Genomic DNA, 17,762 nt, shown 5'->3' on the forward strand with positions numbered 1-17,762 from the left:
CTACCACTGAGCCACCTTACCTTTTTAATTAGCTCTTTGGGAGCTCTCAAAATTTAAGAGTATTAAGAGGTCCTGAGACTAGCATGTTTGAGAGCTGCCAGATGAAAAATTTCCAAATATTAGTGCTTTTAAAGATGGCTCTCTGTTTACTTCTTTGAACTGTCAGTGTGCTTGCCACTGATATTTCTAAACCTCATTTGATTTTTTTCTTTTTTTCTTTTTTTTTTTTTTTTGTCGGTCGTGGGGCTTGAACTCTGGGCCTGGGCGCTGTCCCTCAGCTCTTCAGCTCAAGGCGAGCGCTCTACCACTTGAGCTACAGTGCCACTTCCGGTTTTCTGGTGGTTTATTGGAGTTAGGAATCTCATGGTCTCTCCTGCCCGGGCTGGCTTTGAACCGCGATCCTCAGATCTCAGCCTCCTGAGTAGCTAGGATTACAGGCATGAGCCACCAGCGCCCGGCTTTGATTTTTTTCTATTTCTCATCAACTGTAAAATAACTAGTCTTCAAGTTTTCTGCAAAGCGAATATTTCTCAGTGAGAAACTTTTGTTACTCCTTTAGTATGGATTTTATGCAGACTGGGACATTTTCTTTTTTGTTTGTTGTCTTCAGCATCGTGTTTAAGAAGTCAGACTAGACAATTGTATAACATCTTACTAATAAATGATTCCTTAGTCTATGTAAAAGCTTGATTCCTGATTAGAAATTTTTTTCTGACCAGGTACTGGTGGCTCACACCTGTAAACCTAGATACTCAGGAAACTGAGACCCCGGATCTGGGTTTAAAGCCAGCTCACCAGCAAAGTGTGAGACTCTGATCCCCAGGTAACTACCAAAAGCCCAAAGTGGAGCTGTAGCTCAAGTGATAGATTGTTAGATTTGAGCTGAAGAAGCTCAGGGACAGCACCCACGCCCTGAGTTCATGCCCTAGGACTTGCACAAAAAAAGAAAAAAAAGATTTTTTGAACATAAGTTCTTAATGTTTTTCTGAAGTATTGAGATGGCAGTTAACTATGATGGGCTTTGTAGTTATCCACTGAGTCAAAATGAAGATCTGTCTTTTACTAAAGCCATGTGACCTGCAATCCTGAGCTCTTTTCTCATCTGTAAGGTAACCCAATCTAATTCCTTACAGGTTGTTAAAATAAGTACTAAATTAAATACTTTATTCAGAGGCTGGGAAGGTGTCTCAGTGGTAGAGTGCTTGCCTTGCATGCATGAGGCCTTGGGTTCGATTCCTCAGTACCACATAAGCAGAAAAAGCCAGAAGTGGTGCTGTGGCTCAAGTGGTAGAGCACTAGCCTTGAGCTGAAGAGCTGAAGAGCTGAGAGACAGTGCCCAAGCCCAGAGTTCAGACCCCAAGACTGGCAAAAACAAAACAAAACAAAAATGAAATAATGTATTCAATAAGTGGCATAATAGTCATAAGCAAGAGATGGTAATTATTTTAATGATTCCAAAGATATAATAGATTAAAAAATCTGCTTTTTAGAAGTCTTAACTTAGGAAACACATAAAGCCATTGTGATGTGTTTAGATAGTTGCATTCTTTCTAATTACTCCTCAATATGACAGTTGTGTTATTTATAAACTTTTTTCTGCAATTAACTGCATTTGTTCATGTAATCAGCATCTGTTTGGTGTAGGAATGGGAATCTTGAACTTTAAATACCATTCAGAGGACTCTGAGGGATTTTCTAAACAGTTGGATTTTTGTCTAATATGTTCACCAGAAATGACTCTGAAAAGAGACTCCTGCCCAACTCCTATCACTCTTTGCCAGCCCTCCTCAGTGATATTTGTTGAGAATTCAGCAGTGATGTTGGCATTTAATGATATCTCAATGAAGTACTGAAAAAATGGAAGTAGCTGACGGGGATAAAGGTAGGAACCTGCTGTTGTGGTAGTGTTGGTCATCTTTTTCTATCAGCATTCTTGGTCCTTGCCATCCCTTTGCCTAAGAATATGTCTTCCGATTTTGGGAGAGTCCTGCCTTTCTCCAAAGTCCCTCCAATGCCCACACTTTATTCCTTTATTTATTTATTTTGTTATTGTTGTTTTTGGTGCCAGGACCACAGCTTGAACTCAGCTGATGTCTTACTAATCTGAACCACGACACCAGTCTGTCTTTTTCTTGCTAAGTGGAGATAGATCTAAACAGAATTTTCTGCCTGGCTGGCTTTAAACGTCCATCCTCCAGGTCTCAGCCTCCTGAGTAGCTGATTATTGTCGTGAGCCACCAGCACCATCCTACATACTTTCGATGCAACTTCTCCTCATCTCAATGCCAGTCACCAAATGCAAAGCCTCAGGCAAGTACTCTACCATGGAGTTACATCCCTAGCCTAATACTGGGCCACACTGCTGCCCAATATATACTTAATTCTGTGGAAAGTATTTGGTAGTGATCTTCCACCATTGTTTTCCTTTGTTATGATGGTACTGGGGTTTGAGCTCAGCTCACTCAAACTTAGTAAGCAGACACTCTACCACTGAGCCATGCCTTGGGCCCTGCTTTCCCTTGACTGTTTTCAGGGAGAGTATGGTTTCCTGCCTGGATGCATGCCTGAACTACAATTACCGATTTCAGTCTTCCTGTCATTGTTAGGATCACAGACACTTGCCACTGTGTCCAGCCTCTCTGTTGAGATGGAATCTCCTAAAATTTTCTGCCCAGGCTGGGCTGGAACTGAGATCCTCTTAATTTTGGACTCTCACATTAGTGTAGGAGGATGAGCACATATTAATGTAACAGACTATGGCTGAGAAGGGATCTCACAAACTGTGCTGCCAAGGCTGACCTCAAATTATAATCCTCCATTCTCAACTTCCCAAATACCTAGGTTTACAGGCATGAGCCACAGCAGTGACCTGCCTCATTTTGTTCTCAACACTTACCAAAAAAAAGTTATTAACACTCAAACATAATACATTGTATATCTGAACATTGTAAATTAAATGTATATATTGGAATATTATTTACATTCTAAGTATACACTAAATAATTTTTTAGAACAGAATGAGATAAATATAAATGAAAAAAATTCTGCATGCTATTGGATCATTTTGTCAATATTTTGTGATATAGGTATGTCATTATGTTTTTAGATTAATTTCTTGCACCCAGTAGGATTTAGTTGGATGACAACCTACGAGTCAGGTTTTAGATTTTTATTCATATTAGGATATAGTTAAATGTTGCTTAAATGAGTTACGTTGGTAAGGATGGTATTAATGAGATCACCTTCACAATCCATCTTATACTTGGGATTGCTAAGTCATTTTAATTCTTTCTCTTAAATGCCAAGGGAGAGGCACAAATGAGCTATGATACATTCTTCCCACCAATCCCAGGAAATTTGGGGGACAATGGTCAGATAAAGCAGTAACAATTTGCCCTTTAAGCTATAGACTGATGATTAAGAAATATATAGATTCTAAAGGTTAAAACCTTTGGCTGGTCTCAAAGTGAGTGAATGGATAGGATTTAGGTGTGTAAAGAGAGAAGGAATATTTCCTGACAGTATGTTTGGCTGTCTTGATTATAGTTTGCTCTTGACTTACCCATATGTTTGCATGTTTCTTCAGTGAGGTGTTCTGTTTTCCCATCATCAAGATAGCATTTTCCTTAGCACCCTTCCAACATTAATCCTTTCTCCCGCTGATTTAAACATCATCTTGCTCACTTGGATCATGGATTATTCCCTCAATTTTACTTCCTTTTTTGTTCCTAGATTAGTGCTGATCAGTTCTCTACTCAGCCATTAAAATGATCTTCCTTTGATTTAAATTTGATCTTACTTGTCTCTGTTCTAAAAATCATTCAGTGGTTCCTCATCTCTTCGTTAGAAACTTTGAAATCTTACTAGGATGTAAAGGCTTAGTCTTTGCTGGATCCTACTTTGTCGCTTTTTTCCTTTGTTTACATTAAATGCTGTGATTATACTAAACTTCCTGCTATGCTTTCACCCCCTAATCTTGGCACTCATTTTCTCTGCCTGAAACTCTTCCCAAAACTTGAATTCCATTTTTTAAATTCTTTTTCTTTTCTTTTTTTTCTGGTCCTGGGGCTTGAACTCAGGGCCTGGGTTCTGTCCCTGAGCCTCTTTGTGTTGAAGGCTAGTGCTCTACCATTTGTGCCACAGGGTCACTTCTGTCTCTTTCTGTTTGTGTGGTACTGAGGAATCAAACCCAGGGCTTCATGCATGCTAGGCAAACACTCTACTACTAAGCCACATTCCCAGCCCTGAATTCCATTTACTTTATACAATATCTGCTTCATACTCTCCATTCATTCTTCTGTAATGTGACGCAAAGAGCATTGAGAGTGGAGGCCAAGGTTTAACTCCTAACCTTTGCTAAGAAATCTTGTGGAAATTCTTGACCTCTTCCAGCCTTCATTATCTTTATTGCCAAAGTGTGATAATGCCCACCTCTCTTATAAGCCCATTAAGAACATCTATCGACATACTATGCACAAAAAAATTCTATAAGCATGTCACCCAAAGATGTTTGGGGTGGCAACGTGGGTGATGACAACAAGAATGATCCACCCAAGGAAGCATTTAGCTTCACTGCTCAGGTGACCTTCCTGAACCATCCAGGCCAAATCAGTGCTAACTATGCCTCTGTCCTGGATTGTCATTCAGCGTAAATTGCTTGCAAGTTTACTGACTGGAAAGAGAAACTTGAACAGAGATCTTGTAAGAAGTTGGAAGCTAGTCCTAAATTCCTGAAGTCTAGTGATGCTGTCATGGTTCATATGGTTCCAGCAAGCCTTGTGTATGTGGGGAGCTTCTCTGACTATCCTCCTTTGGGTCATCTTGCTGTTTGTGATAGGAGACAGTTGCTGTGTGTGGCATCAAAGATGTGGACAAGAAGTCTGCAGGAGCTGGCAAGGCCACAAAGTCTGCCCAGAAATCTCAGAAGGCCGAGTGATTATTATTATCCCTAACGCCTGTAGCTTCAGCTTAACCAGTGGTGGAAGAAAAGTCTCAGAAATGTTTGTCTTAATTGGACATTTAAGTTTAATAGTGAAAGAATGGATAATGATAACAATGCATCATAAAAACTTGAGAAGGAAAGGAAAAAATTCTATAAGCACTCATATTCCATGCTCATTAAATTGTTATGCATACTTCTGCTGCCTTCACTCCTCTTCCTTCTCACCTTTCTTGTGATCCTCAGCAGTTTTTCTGGAATGTTTTTCATGTAAAACTTTGTTTTTTTCAGGGGATGAAGATTTTTCTGAAGAGATAACAGAGATGTTTTTCCCAACACATCTCCTGCAAACCAGACAAACTGGCCAGGGTAAGTTATTACTTCTTGGTGATTGTGATTCATTTATTTGTGACACTTCAGTGAATAAAAACTGAGATAGTAACCATTTACAATATGGAAGTAAGAGCAAAAGCCTTTCTCTTTGTTGATGACTTGTGAGCTATGTTCATATCCAAGGTCAGAGTGGGCAGAGAGGTTCTATATCCAGAGAAATATTTAATACAACATATATTCCATTGCCTGCTCATGCACAGGACATGGGATGCTTTTTCCTTTTATACCTATCTTTCCCAGGCTCAGGAGACATTCTGTAAACCAGTAAGCCCCAGGCACACAATGCTCTCTGGACAGAGGGAACTGATATAATCAAGATGTCCTGTGTGCTCCTAAGTCCTAGGGTAAGGACCCTAATAACTGATCTTTTTGGTTGTTGTTGTTATTAGAAAATAAATTTTGTTATGGAATGTCTTGGGTAGAAGAAAGACATTCCTCAAGCAACAAAGTAGCAGAAAGTTCCAGGCCAGCCTGTGCTAGCAGGGTTTGACCTCAAAAAGAAAAAAAAAACATAAAGAAATACATGTTTAAAATCTACTGAATGTAAGAAAGAAAGAGTACGGTTTCCTGTGAGTATATAATGTCAGAGAGTTTCCTGGAAACAGTAGCCTCTAAAATGGGATGATTGTTTTTCTTTATAGGGAAATAGTAATAACATTTATTATTATAACCACAATTCAGTGACATTCAGTACATTTCCAGTATTGTAGAACCATCACCTTTATCTTATCCCAAACATATCCATCACCCTTGACAAAAATTTTGGACCATTAAACCATTCATGCCTCTTGCCTTCCCTCAACCCACAGTAGCCCTGAGTTATTTTCTGTGTCTGTGAACCTTCTTACTCTTGGTACTTTATTGTTGTAGTCTGAATGTTTGGATTTCCATAATTTTTCATATGTTAACACTTGATCTTTTATTCTTATCCCCTAATGTTTGCTTTCTCCATGAAACCCTCTCAGAACACTCTTCGGGAACTCATCTTCTGCAGTTCAAGTGCATCTCTTCACTATTCAATCTAGTATTGTTTAAAAATGGTCAAATTTAAGAAAAGTCATAAAAAGAATATAAACAGTATTTATGTGCTTTTTATGAAAATTCACTATAGTTAACATTTTCCTTCATTCGCTTAATCACTTATTTGTGTGTATGTTCTCTTTGTGGACATACATTTGAGATTAACTTGTATATATCATAGTCCTCTATTCCTACATATTTTAATCTTGCTCTCCTCAGGATAAAAATGTCCCATTATTACATAGCCACAGTAATTACCGGCTTCAGTAAATTAATCACAATGCCATACTTTGCTTAATCTTTGTCTATATTTCAGTCTTGACAATTGGCTCAATTCTGTCCCTGTCATTTTTTTCTCCAGTACTAATACCAGTACATGATCATGAATTATATATAGTTGTGTATACTTGATCTCCTATAGTCTATAATAATTCTCTGCTTTTCCTTTATAACATTACTATTTTTAACAACACAAGCACCTGCTTCCATTTAGTAGCTAGGATGAGAGGTATGAGTGACTGCTGACTAGCAAATGTAGAGTTCTTGAGGGTTAAATTGTGTTATTTGTTTTTGTTTTTGTTTTTGTTTTTTACAAACTATGAGGCTCATTGTAAAAAATGCTCAGTGTTGTTGACCCCATATAAACTAGCTTATTATCCCAAATATACATGTAGATGTTCAATAAGCAGATATGTCTCTATATTTTTATTCTAGGTAATTTGCTAGGTGCTAGGGAAGTAATGATGAGAATGACATAGAAAAATCACAAGAATAAAAGAAATCATGTTAATAAATATTTTTGAGGTCAATAATTCTCAATGTGGTCCCTATGTGGCAATTCTCGGAAGGCAGTTTTCAAATAATTGAAATTTTTGGCATAGAGATACAGGGTATAGCAGGGGCATTGGCCTGGTTGTCTGCAAACTAAGGGTGTAGGGAAAAGTGCACTGGAGCATGTGGTTCTGGGAATAATTTTTTAATATTTTTGTTTACATTTTTTACCTTTTTTTCTCCAGGCTAGCAGGCTTCATACCTTGAGCCACAGCTTAATTACTCACTTTCTTTTTTCTTTGTTCATTTTTGCTGACCTTGGGGCTTGAACTCTTCTGCCTGGGCCCTGTCCCTGAGCTTCTTTTGCTCAAGGCTAACACTCTACCACTTCAGCCACAGCACCACTTCCAGCTTTTTCTGAGTAGTCTATTATGTTTCTCGGACTTTCCTTCCTTGCATCAAACTGTGATCCACAGAACTCAGCCTCCTGAGTATGAGTAGCTAGGATTACTGGTGTGACCCTTTGGCACCTGGCTAGGTTTTTCTTATGTTTTGGTTCTGGACCTAGGGCTTGAACACAGGGCCTGGTCAGTGTTGTTTAGTTTTTGTTTTTGATTTAAAGCTGATAGTCTATTTGAGCCAAAGATCACTTTCTGCCTTTTTGTTGTTGTTTTTATTCTTTGTGTTAATCCCAGGGCTTCAAAGTGGCCTGGCCAGTCTCCAGTGTCCATGCTTTCTCCCCCTCCGCCCCCCTCCCCCCAAGTTAGCAGGCACTACATCTTTAGCCAGTGCACAACTCTTCCTTTTTATTTTTGGTGGTTGTTTTTATTTCTTTGTATTTGGCTTTTATTTATTTATTTATTTTGGCTGGTCACGGGGCTTGAACTCTGGGCCTGGGTGCTATCCCTCAGCACTTCAGCTCCTGGTCCTCTACCATTTGAGCCACAACACCACTTCCAGCTTTTTTTTCTGCTTATGTGATGTTGAGAAGTCGAACCAGGGCCTCATGCATCCAAAGCAAGCAAGCACTCTACCACTGAGCCACCTTCCCAGCCCTGGTTTTCATTTTTTTATGGTGATACTAGGGCTTGACCTGCCAGTCTTCTTGAGGTGTTGGGCTTTTTCCCCCCTCTGGGATGGAAGTTTTACAATTTGAGCCATAGCTCATCTTTTTTTTTTTTTTGTTAATATTGTAAGGTCTGCTCCTGGATGGCGAGCAGACTCCACACTCCTCACAGCAAAGTCTCCACCCAGTAACTGCGTTACCTAGGCAACTGGGACACCTGGAAGAAGTCACATTTGCATCCACTGAGGTCATATCTGAATTTGATGTGTCCACACCTTTCTCTGCCCGTACCCTAGATAAGGCCTAGCCCAGGCCCAGACACTCTCTGCTCTCTCTGCTCTTTTCTAGCTCTTTCCTCTCTCTTTCCTCTCTTTCCCAGCTCTCTCTCATTCCAAGGCCTTTCCCAGCCATGTGGAGTGCCAACCTTGCCTGGTCCCAGCAGGTCTACTGAATAAAACTACCCCTTACCTGAATAGCATGTGCATGGTGCTGTTCTTACTCGGCTATCTCTTTTTTTCATACCTAACAAATATGAGATAAGTGTTCTATGGCTCTAACTACTCAACAGGCTGAGATCTGAGGACCTCAGTTGGAAGCCAGCCCAGACAGAAAAGTCCTTGTGAGACTCTTATGTCCAATTAACCACTCAAAACCCAGAAGTGGCGCTATGGCACAAATGGTAGAGCACAAGGCTTGAGTACAAGAGGCTCAGGGACAGCACACAAGTCCTGAGTTCAAGCCCCACAACTGTCAAAAAAGACAGAAAGGAAAAAAGAACTACAGGAAGCCAAGATGACTATCCAGACAGCTTGGTATTGGCATAAGAACAGACATCAGGACCAATGGAATAGAATTGAAATCCCAGAAATGAACCTACAGACCTATAGCCATCTAATCTTCGATAAGGGAGCTAAAACAATAGAATGGAAGAACGACAGCCTCTTCAGTAAATGGTGCTGGTAAAATTGGTTAACTACTTGTAGAAAACTAAAGCTAGATCCTTATATATCACCTTGCACCAGAATCAACTCCAAATGGATCAAAGACCTCGAAGTCAAAGCAGACACTTTGAAAACATTACAGGATGGAATAGGAGAAACCCTAGGTCTCCTCGGCTCAGGCCGAAATTTTCTGAATAGAGACCCGGAAACACAAAAAATCAAAGAAAGGTGGGACAAATGGGATTGCATGAAGTTGCAGATCTTTTGCATGGCAAAGGACATAGCTAGCAAGATCAATAGAAAGCCCACTAATTGGGAGAAGATCTTCACTAGCCATACAACAGACAAGGGTCTCATATCTAAAATATACTTTAGAACTCAAAAAATTAAATCCCCCAACAACAAATCTGCAAAGAAAAAACTGCCCAATAAACAAGTAGGCTAAAGACTTAAAGAGAAACTTCTCTGAAGAAGAAAGAAGGATGGCCAATAGACACATGAAGAAATGCTCAGCCTCTCTAGCCATAAAAGAAATGCAAATCAAAACAACATTGAGATATCACCTCACTCCAGTTAGAATGGCAAAAATCAAGAACTCTAACAACAACAGATGCTGGAGGGGATGTGGACAGAAGGGAACCTTACTTCATTGTTGGTGGGAATGTAAACTTGTTCAACCACTTTGGAAAGCACTTTGGAGGTTCCTCAAAAGACTTCACATAGAGCTCCCCTATGACCCAGCAATCCCATTTTTGGGCATTTACCCAAATGTTTACAAACAAGACCACACTAACGCCAACAGCACAACTATGTTTATTGCAGCATTATTTACCATAGCTAAGATATGGAACCAACCCAGATGCCCCTCAGTAAATGAATGGATCAAGAAAATGTGGTATATATACACAATGGAATTCTATGCCTCCATCAGAAAGATGACATTGCCCCATTTGTTAGGAAATGGAAAAACGTGGAAAACATTATATTAAGTGAAGTAAGCCAGGCCAAAAGAAACATAGGTGCCATGGTTTCCATTATTTGCAATATCTAGTATATGTATGAGTCAAGCAGAAAAGGTCAGATAATGTGATGTTATGAAAATGAATCCTTAGATATGTATTTTAATGTTTTTTTTCCTTTCATGCATTTGTTTCTAACGCATTTATAAGATTATCTCTTTGTAGCTTTGTATGTCCCTCCCCCACAGTATAACCCTGCTTTCACTATATTTGATGTCATTATAACTTGTGTAGGAGATGGGGAAAAACAAGTCGTTTAAGGATATAGGTAGACCTGTTGCAACAATGAGAAGTACAAGTTGTCATGTCGAAAACGAGTTTTTCAATGTTGGTGGGGGGGAAAGCCGGGAGGATTGGGTGGGCGGTTGGGTGGGGAGGCTGGGAAGGGATGTGTAGTGTAAACAAAGGAGGAGGCTGCAATGCTTGATAAGAAATGTACGCATTAACCTGCCCATGTAATTGTAAAACCGCTGTACAGTGTGTTCACAAAAAAAAAATAAATAAAATAAAATAAAGAAAGAAAGAAAAAAAAAAGAAAGTTGAGAGCCAAGGTTCAAAGCCATCCTAGGCATGAAAATCCATGAGACGTTTTTCACCAATTAACCAGCAACAGGTAGGAAGCAGTAGAGCTCTAGCCTTGAGTAAAACTCAAGTTTTAGCCCAGGAGTAGCATAAATGAAAAGAATTCTCATTTACTTTCCTGCCCAGGCTGGATTCAAACCACAAATGCTCAGATTTCAGCTATTTGAGGAGGTAGGATTATAGGTGTGAACCATATTTTTAAAATCTTAAATTGGCTCTAATATTTTTGTCCTTCTTTTCACTTAATTTATTATTCTTTTTCTCTTTTTCGTAAGTTTGGGTCATCTAGCTTATTATTAGGGCTGGCCACTCTTTCTGAGGTTTTTGTTTTGAAGGTTTTTTTTTTGTGGATTTTTGTCCCAACCTGCAGGACGTCAACGAGGGCGATGAACCTAAACGAGAGGAATGAAGGGACAAGAGACATGAAGAATGACAGCAAGACAGGGATTCTGATCAAGCTGCAAATTTTTATTTTTCACACTGGGGTATTTATATGCTTGGAATAAGGAAGCTTTTAAATTGGCCATTAAGGAAGCTTTTTCATTGGCCATAGCAGCTGCAGGATGTTTGCATAGGGCAGGGTGAAAGGGTGGTCATTAGCAGCTGCAGGATATTTGCATAAGGCAGGATGAAAGCGTCGGATTTCTGAGAGTGGTTCTGTAAACTCAGCCACAAGATGTTCTGGTGAGATAGTCAAGCCTATCTTCATGTTGAGAGACTCCTTTTGGCTCCCAACAGATTTTTTTTTTTTTTTTTGAGCTTGTTATAGTACTTGAACTCCAGGCCTGGTCATTATTCCTAATTTTTTCTCAAGACTAGTAGGCTTCCCACCTCAAGACAGTTCAAATTGTGGCTCTTTATGTATTTTTCTTTCTTTCTGCATTTATTTTAGGTGATGCTCTTATGGCTTGTACTCAGGACTTGGGCATTTTTGCAGAGTTTTTGTTGTTGCTGTATTTTTTTTTTTCTTCATTGCTGGTCCTAGGGCTTGAACATAGGGCCTTAACTTTTGCTAGTCATAAAATCAGGGCAGAGCCACTGTGTCTGAGGTTTTTCCCTTTTCTTTCTCAAGACTAGCAGTCTCTATGGCTTGAGCCACAGATAAAGTTCTGGCTTTATTTATTTATTTATTTTCATTTTTGTTGCTAGGGCTTCAACTCATGACATGGCCACTCTCCTGAGGCTTGAAGTCAGGGCAGGGCCACTGTGAATGAAGAATTTTTTGTATTGTTTGTTCTCAAGGCTAGCATACTTTAACAGCTTGAGCAACAGCTGCATGAATGGCTTTGTTTATGTAATGTTCTCTACCACCCCCACCAGGCAAAAGTTGTAAAGTTCATTTTTTGAAATAATTTCTTATACATCTCATTGTTGCAATCGGTCTAGCTGTATCCCTATTTAAACAATTTGTTTTTTCCCTTCACCTTCACAAATTACGCCAACATCAAATACAGTGAAAATGGGATCAAATACAGTGAAAATGGGGGAGTTATTTATTTATTTGGTTCTGGTCCTAGGGCTGGAACACAGGGAGTGGTGACTGTTCCTAAACCTGAAATCAGGGCAAGGTCACTGGGCTGGAGTCTCTCCCATGTCCTAAAACTTAAGCCACATTTCAACATCTGGCTTTGTAAAACAAATTTGGTGATTCATAAGGGATAAGTTTCTTATGGAGGAGCTGGGAAGTGGCTCAGTGGTAAAGTGCTTGCCTTGAGCTGAAGAGCTAAGGGACACCATCCAGAGCTGGAGTTCAGGCCCCACAACCCATAAAACAGAAAAAAGAAAAGAAAAAAAAAAGCTGAGTGCCAGTGGCTTACGCCTGTAAGCCACTACTCAGGAGGGTGAGATCTGAGGATTGCAGTTCAAAGCCAGACTGGGAAGGAAAGTCCATGAGACAATTATCTCCACTAAATCACCAGAAAACCAGAAGTGGCCCTGTGGCTCAAGTGGTAGAGCACTAGCCTTGAGCTGAAGAGCTTAGGGACAGTGTGCAGGCCGAGTTCAAGCCCCATGACCAACCCCAAAAAAAGAAAGATTCTCATGGGAAGACAGGGACATTAGCCAGGCTCTAAAATCAGAGGATGGTGGTTCAAAGCCAGCCAGGGCAGGAAAGTTGTTGAGACTCTCATCTCCAATTAATCACCAAGAGCTTGGAAGTAGAATAGTTCTAGTCTTGTGCAAAACAGCACAAGTTCAGGCCCCAGGACTAGCACACATAAAACCAAGTGTCATGGAGCTTCCTGCCCAGGTTGATTATGAACCACAATCCTAAAATTTCAGCTTCCACAGTAGCTAGGATTATAGGCATGAGCCACTACTTAAAAATATTTCATTGACTTCGCTCTTCTTCTTTTGCCTTCTTATTATATTGTTCATTTCGTGTGTGTGTGTGTGTGTGTGTGTGTGTGTGTGTGTGTGTGTGTGTGTGTGTGTGTGTGTGTGTGTGTGTGTCCGTCCTGGTGCTGGTTGTAGACCTTGAACTCTGGAGCCTAGCCACAGTCTCTGAATTTGTTTTTCTTTTATTTTTAATGCTGTTTCTAGGCTTTGTATTCAGGGCCTAGTCCCTGTCCCTGAGTCATTCTTTTGTTGCTGGTGGTGGTGGTCCTAGGGCTTGAACATAGGGCCTGGTCACTTCCTGGGTTTGAAACCAGGGCAGGGCCACTGTGTATGAGGGATTTTGTTGTTCATTTTCCCTCAAAGCAAGCAGTCTCTGTGGCTTGAGCCACACAGATCAACTTCTGGCTTCTTTTACTTTTTGGCAGTTCATGGAAGATAAAAAATCTCATAGAAGATAAGAGTACTGTATCAGCACCTGAAATCTGAGGATTGGGGTTGAAAGCCCAGGCAGGTAAGTCCATAAAACTTATCTCCATTTCATCCCCCAAAGAAAGGAAGTGGTAGAATGCTACCTTTAAGAAAAAAAAAATTCTATTTCAACCCCTGGGTTCAAGACCCACACCTGATACATACTCACAAATTCCTAAGGGACTTTTCTGCCTCAGTTGCCTTGGAACCCAGATCTTCAAGTTCTGTCTTTTGTGTAGCTTGAGCTCCAGGTGTAAACCACCAATTCTCTTGGCTTTTGTGCTCATCTTCCACTCTGATTTTTATTTGTGTATTTGTATTTAATTGATTACTTAGTAGTAGTCCTACCCTATGTATCTGGGCCTGGTCACTGTTATTTTGCTTTTTCATTCAAGGCTGTTGCTTTACCACTTGAACCACAGCTCTACTTCTGGCATTTTTGCTGGTTAGTTGGAGATCAGAGCCTCATGGAATTTCCTGCCCAGGTGGGCTTTTAACCACCATCCTGAGATTTCATGCTCCTAACTGGCATTACATGTCAGCCACCAAAAAGTGCCTGGCTCACTCAATTTTAATATTTTTTTTGTTTGGTCATGGGGCTTGAACTCTGGGCCTGGGTGCTATCCTCAGCTCTTCAGCTCAAGGCTAGTGCTCTACCACTTGAGCCACAGTGCCACTTCCGGCTTTTTTCTTTTTTGATATAAGGTGCTGAGGAATCAAACCCAGGGCCTCATGCATGCAAGGCAAGAGCTCTACCACTGAGCCACCTTCCCAGCCCTCAATTTTAATATTCTTAATAGGCTCTTACAGTCTTTTTATTCACATGATGATGATGATGATGATGATGATGATGATGATGATGATCATGATGATCATGATGATCATGATGTGCTGGTCATAGGTTTGAAATCAGGGCATGGGTGCTGTCCATTATCTTCCAGTTGAGCCTCAGCTCAAGTCCTGGACTTTTCTTTATTCCTTTTTGCTTCTTTCTTGGTGGTTAATTTGAGAGAATTGTCTCATAAAAAACCTTGGCACTACTCAGGAGGTTGAAATCTGAGGATTGTGGTTTCAAGCCAGTCCTGACAAGAAAATCCAAAACACCCTTTTCTTTTTCTTTTTGTTGTTGTTGTTGTAATGACAAAGGTGAGGTGCAGTGGATTTGCAGTTTCATTAACAGGTAAAAAGGATGTTTGTTTTTGAGCAATAGCCTCCCAAAGTACACTGCCTCCTGACTAGGGATGGTCCACTGATGGTTAGAATGACTTGTCTTCCTTCTATGACCCTATTACCCTGGTAACCGATTGTTTACAAAGATGTGATCCTGATTCCTTAGCAACATGAGAAGGGATAATATCATTCCTAGGTTGGGATGAAAACCAAGTGGATCCCCCCATTTGGTGTGCTGCCTCGCTCTGGGGGGCCAGGATGATAGTGCACCCTTCTGTGAAGAAGGAAAATGACTTGAACAATTCTGTACTCTTTGTTCATTTCTGACAGATGAGGGCTGTAGATATATTCATGGACTCATCTAGGGACAAGCAGGGAATTTTCTAGGATCTCCATTGTGTCTAGGAAGGAAGGGCCTCAGGTTTTGCTGCAGAGAGATGCATCCTACAGTGCGGTTGCAGCAGCCCTGGCTTGCTCCAATGCCAGTGATTTCCCAGATCAGCAATATACCTGGACCCAGGAAATGGCACCTTGTGCAGATGAAATAACTCTCAGGACATCTGTCCTGATGACCACGGAAGCCTATGCCAGTGCAAGCGACGGTGACACAATGCTGCTCATGTGGCTAGGAGTATGGAAGTGGCACTGGTGTGGATTAGAGGTGTTGGGTAGCACACGTGGTGGATGCTTTCTGCTCTGCCCACCACATGACTAAAGGCAATGCTGGATTCTCTCTGAATTTAACTGGGGTCTGGGGGACTGTGGATTTTCTGGGATGCCAAAGCCCCCAGGGGGACATAGGTTGAGCTGGACTAGGTGAAAGGGAGTGAAGGAAACCTCCAGAAAAAAGGAAGTCTTGATTCTCTTTAAAAGTTCCTTTAATGCTTAAATTTTAATCAAAATGGGAAATAAATGGAAAAAGTGATTCTAGATCTCAGTTTCCTGAATAGGTGTGACACTAGTACCCAGCTCACTCTTTTGTATCTATTGAGTTTATTAGGTTCTAGACACTGTAGCAAGGAAAAAAAGAAAAGCTTTGTTTTGAAGGTCTATGCCTTTGTGTGTGGGGTTGGGGGAGGGTAGAGAATGTATACACATAAATATGTTTAAATATATGATGGAAAAAATATATTGAGTGATGTGCTAGGGAGGAATGCTAGCAATTTGCAGTGATGTATGAGTTCAGAAAAGCCTCATATGGTAAATGACTTAGAAGAGATCAAGGCAACTCATCCAGGCCCCAGAATCAGGTAGATTCATGAGCTCGAAGTATGAGCACCTACACCTGGGCCCCCTCCCATTTCTGGAGTTCCCTCCATACAACTGACCCCTCCCTCTCTCTGCCCAGACCCACCTGGACTCCCATCTACCTCACTTCCTTTTCCCTCAGATCCTCCTGCTACCAGGATAGTGATGGAGGTCATGTGCTCCCTCTTGGGGGAAATATGGGTCCTCTAAAAAACCTTGTAATAATCTTTCTCCTTTGCCTTCCTGCTTCTGCATGGTCCCCTTGCATGGATTTTTTCTAATCCTCTTACATTGGTCGCCCCTGTGGGGATGGGCTCCCCAGTGGGTTTGATCCTCCCTCCACTTCGGAAGGAGGTTCAACCAGCTTCCCTGGGACCCATCCTGAGATCCTATATGCCAGTCACCAGAGGATCACAAAGGTAACTTTCTCCTGACTGAGCGCTCTACCAGCCTATCCAACACTGCTAATTAAATCCCACTCCAGGGTAAGTGACCAGTTTATCTGAGGTCTGGGTTTCTGATTCTGATATCTCAGTGGTAAGGCCACCTGGGCCTCTGTGACTTACTGAGCCCCCCTTCCCCTCATCAGAGCCAAACCTTAGCCAAGTGCCAGGGGCCTACCTTGGCCCAAGGAACCCTCCTCCATGGCCCAAGGAATGCAAATGGACAAACATGAAGACATTCTCCACTGGCAAGGCCACCACCCCCTTTAGGAGCCAACCTGTACTGTGGAGAACACTCTAATATAGACCCGTGGAATCAGGTCCCTTACCATGGGTAGGACACTAAATTTCTTTACATTAAGGTCACCTGGGCCTTGGAGGGCTGCTGAGCTCTTCAATCAAATTTTGCCCCAAATTTAAAACTCCACTTCTGTGAGTGCTTGGGCAGATAGCTCTGGCTCTCTCTCTCTCCCTCTCTCCCTCTCTTCCTCTCTCCCTCTCCCTCTCCCTCTTTCCCTCTCCCTTGTAACTGAAGGTAAAAGTATGGATGAGTTTAAGTTTAAACTCCTCCTCTGTGCCTTTGCAGTTTCCCCTCCTCTGCAGTCTCCCCTGTGAGGCCCTCCCCTCTTTTGCGGCCTCCCCCACAAGGCACTCTCACTTCTGTGGCCTCCCCACAATGCACTCTCACTTCTGCGGCCTCCCAGTGAGGTACACCCCTTTTTGCAGCCTCTTCTGTGAGGCCCCCTCCCCTGAAGGACTTCATCTGTGAGGTCCCCACTGCTCTGCGGGACCCCTCCTCTGCCTTTGTAGTGGGGGTGGAAGCTGAAGCCCCAGTTTTGCCAGAAACAATGCATAAAGCATAAAGTGACTCCATTTAGGGTAGCATCTCTTACTCTTTTCCATGGTTTTCCATGGTCAGGACTGACTTTGTCCTGGCCATTGTCTCAACATCCATTCCTGGGATAGCTTGTCCCGGTTGGCATTTACAGTTTGGACTCAAGGCCTGGGCACTGTCCCTGAGTCCTTCTGTTCCAGGCTAATGCTCTACTACTTAGAGTCACAATGCCACTTTCAGCCTTTGGCTGGATAGTCCTGGTTCTGTGCTGATTAGTAGGGAGATGGAGTTTTAGAAGGATTTTTTTTTGTGTGCCCAGGATGGCTTTGAACTTTCTTACAAAAGCTCTTTTTATTTCCAGTTAAAGCAACAAGGAGATCAATGAAATGGAGGTTACCTATAACTTGTTCACAATTGACTAACAATTACTTGTCAGAGATTTTTAAAAGAAAGCCCAGTAGATGCTTTTAACCTGAGACTGATTGGCACTCTATGACCCACTGCCTCTGGGTAGCCTGCTTAAAGTGGCT

At 41.5% G+C, this 17,762-nt stretch overlaps 1 protein-coding gene across 8 annotated transcripts in view; it reads left to right on the forward strand.

The window, feature by feature from the left end:
* The window catches only part of LOC138815868 (endogenous retrovirus group K member 18 Env polyprotein-like), a 48,557-nt gene that overhangs the window by 15,064 nt on the left and 15,731 nt on the right, over positions 1-17,762 (forward strand). For 2 of the 8 annotated variants that reach the window (XM_070005245.1, XM_070005246.1), the window contains 2 exons: positions 5,231-5,308; positions 13,494-13,579. The gene's annotated coding sequence lies outside the window, so the exon portion shown is untranslated. Of the gene's footprint in view, positions 1-1,775; positions 1,883-2,068; positions 2,311-5,230; positions 5,309-13,211; positions 13,580-17,762 lie in introns of those variants that run through there. The other 6 variants (XR_011368507.1, XR_011368506.1, XM_070005247.1 and 3 more) reach the window with 5 other exon arrangements.

The sequence above is a fragment of the Dipodomys merriami genome, unplaced genomic scaffold, assembly GCF_024711535.1.
Source record: "Dipodomys merriami isolate MVZ:Mamm:240054 unplaced genomic scaffold, mDipMer1.0.p SCAF_678, whole genome shotgun sequence".
In the NCBI taxonomy this organism is placed as follows: domain Eukaryota; kingdom Metazoa; phylum Chordata; class Mammalia; order Rodentia; family Heteromyidae; genus Dipodomys; species Dipodomys merriami.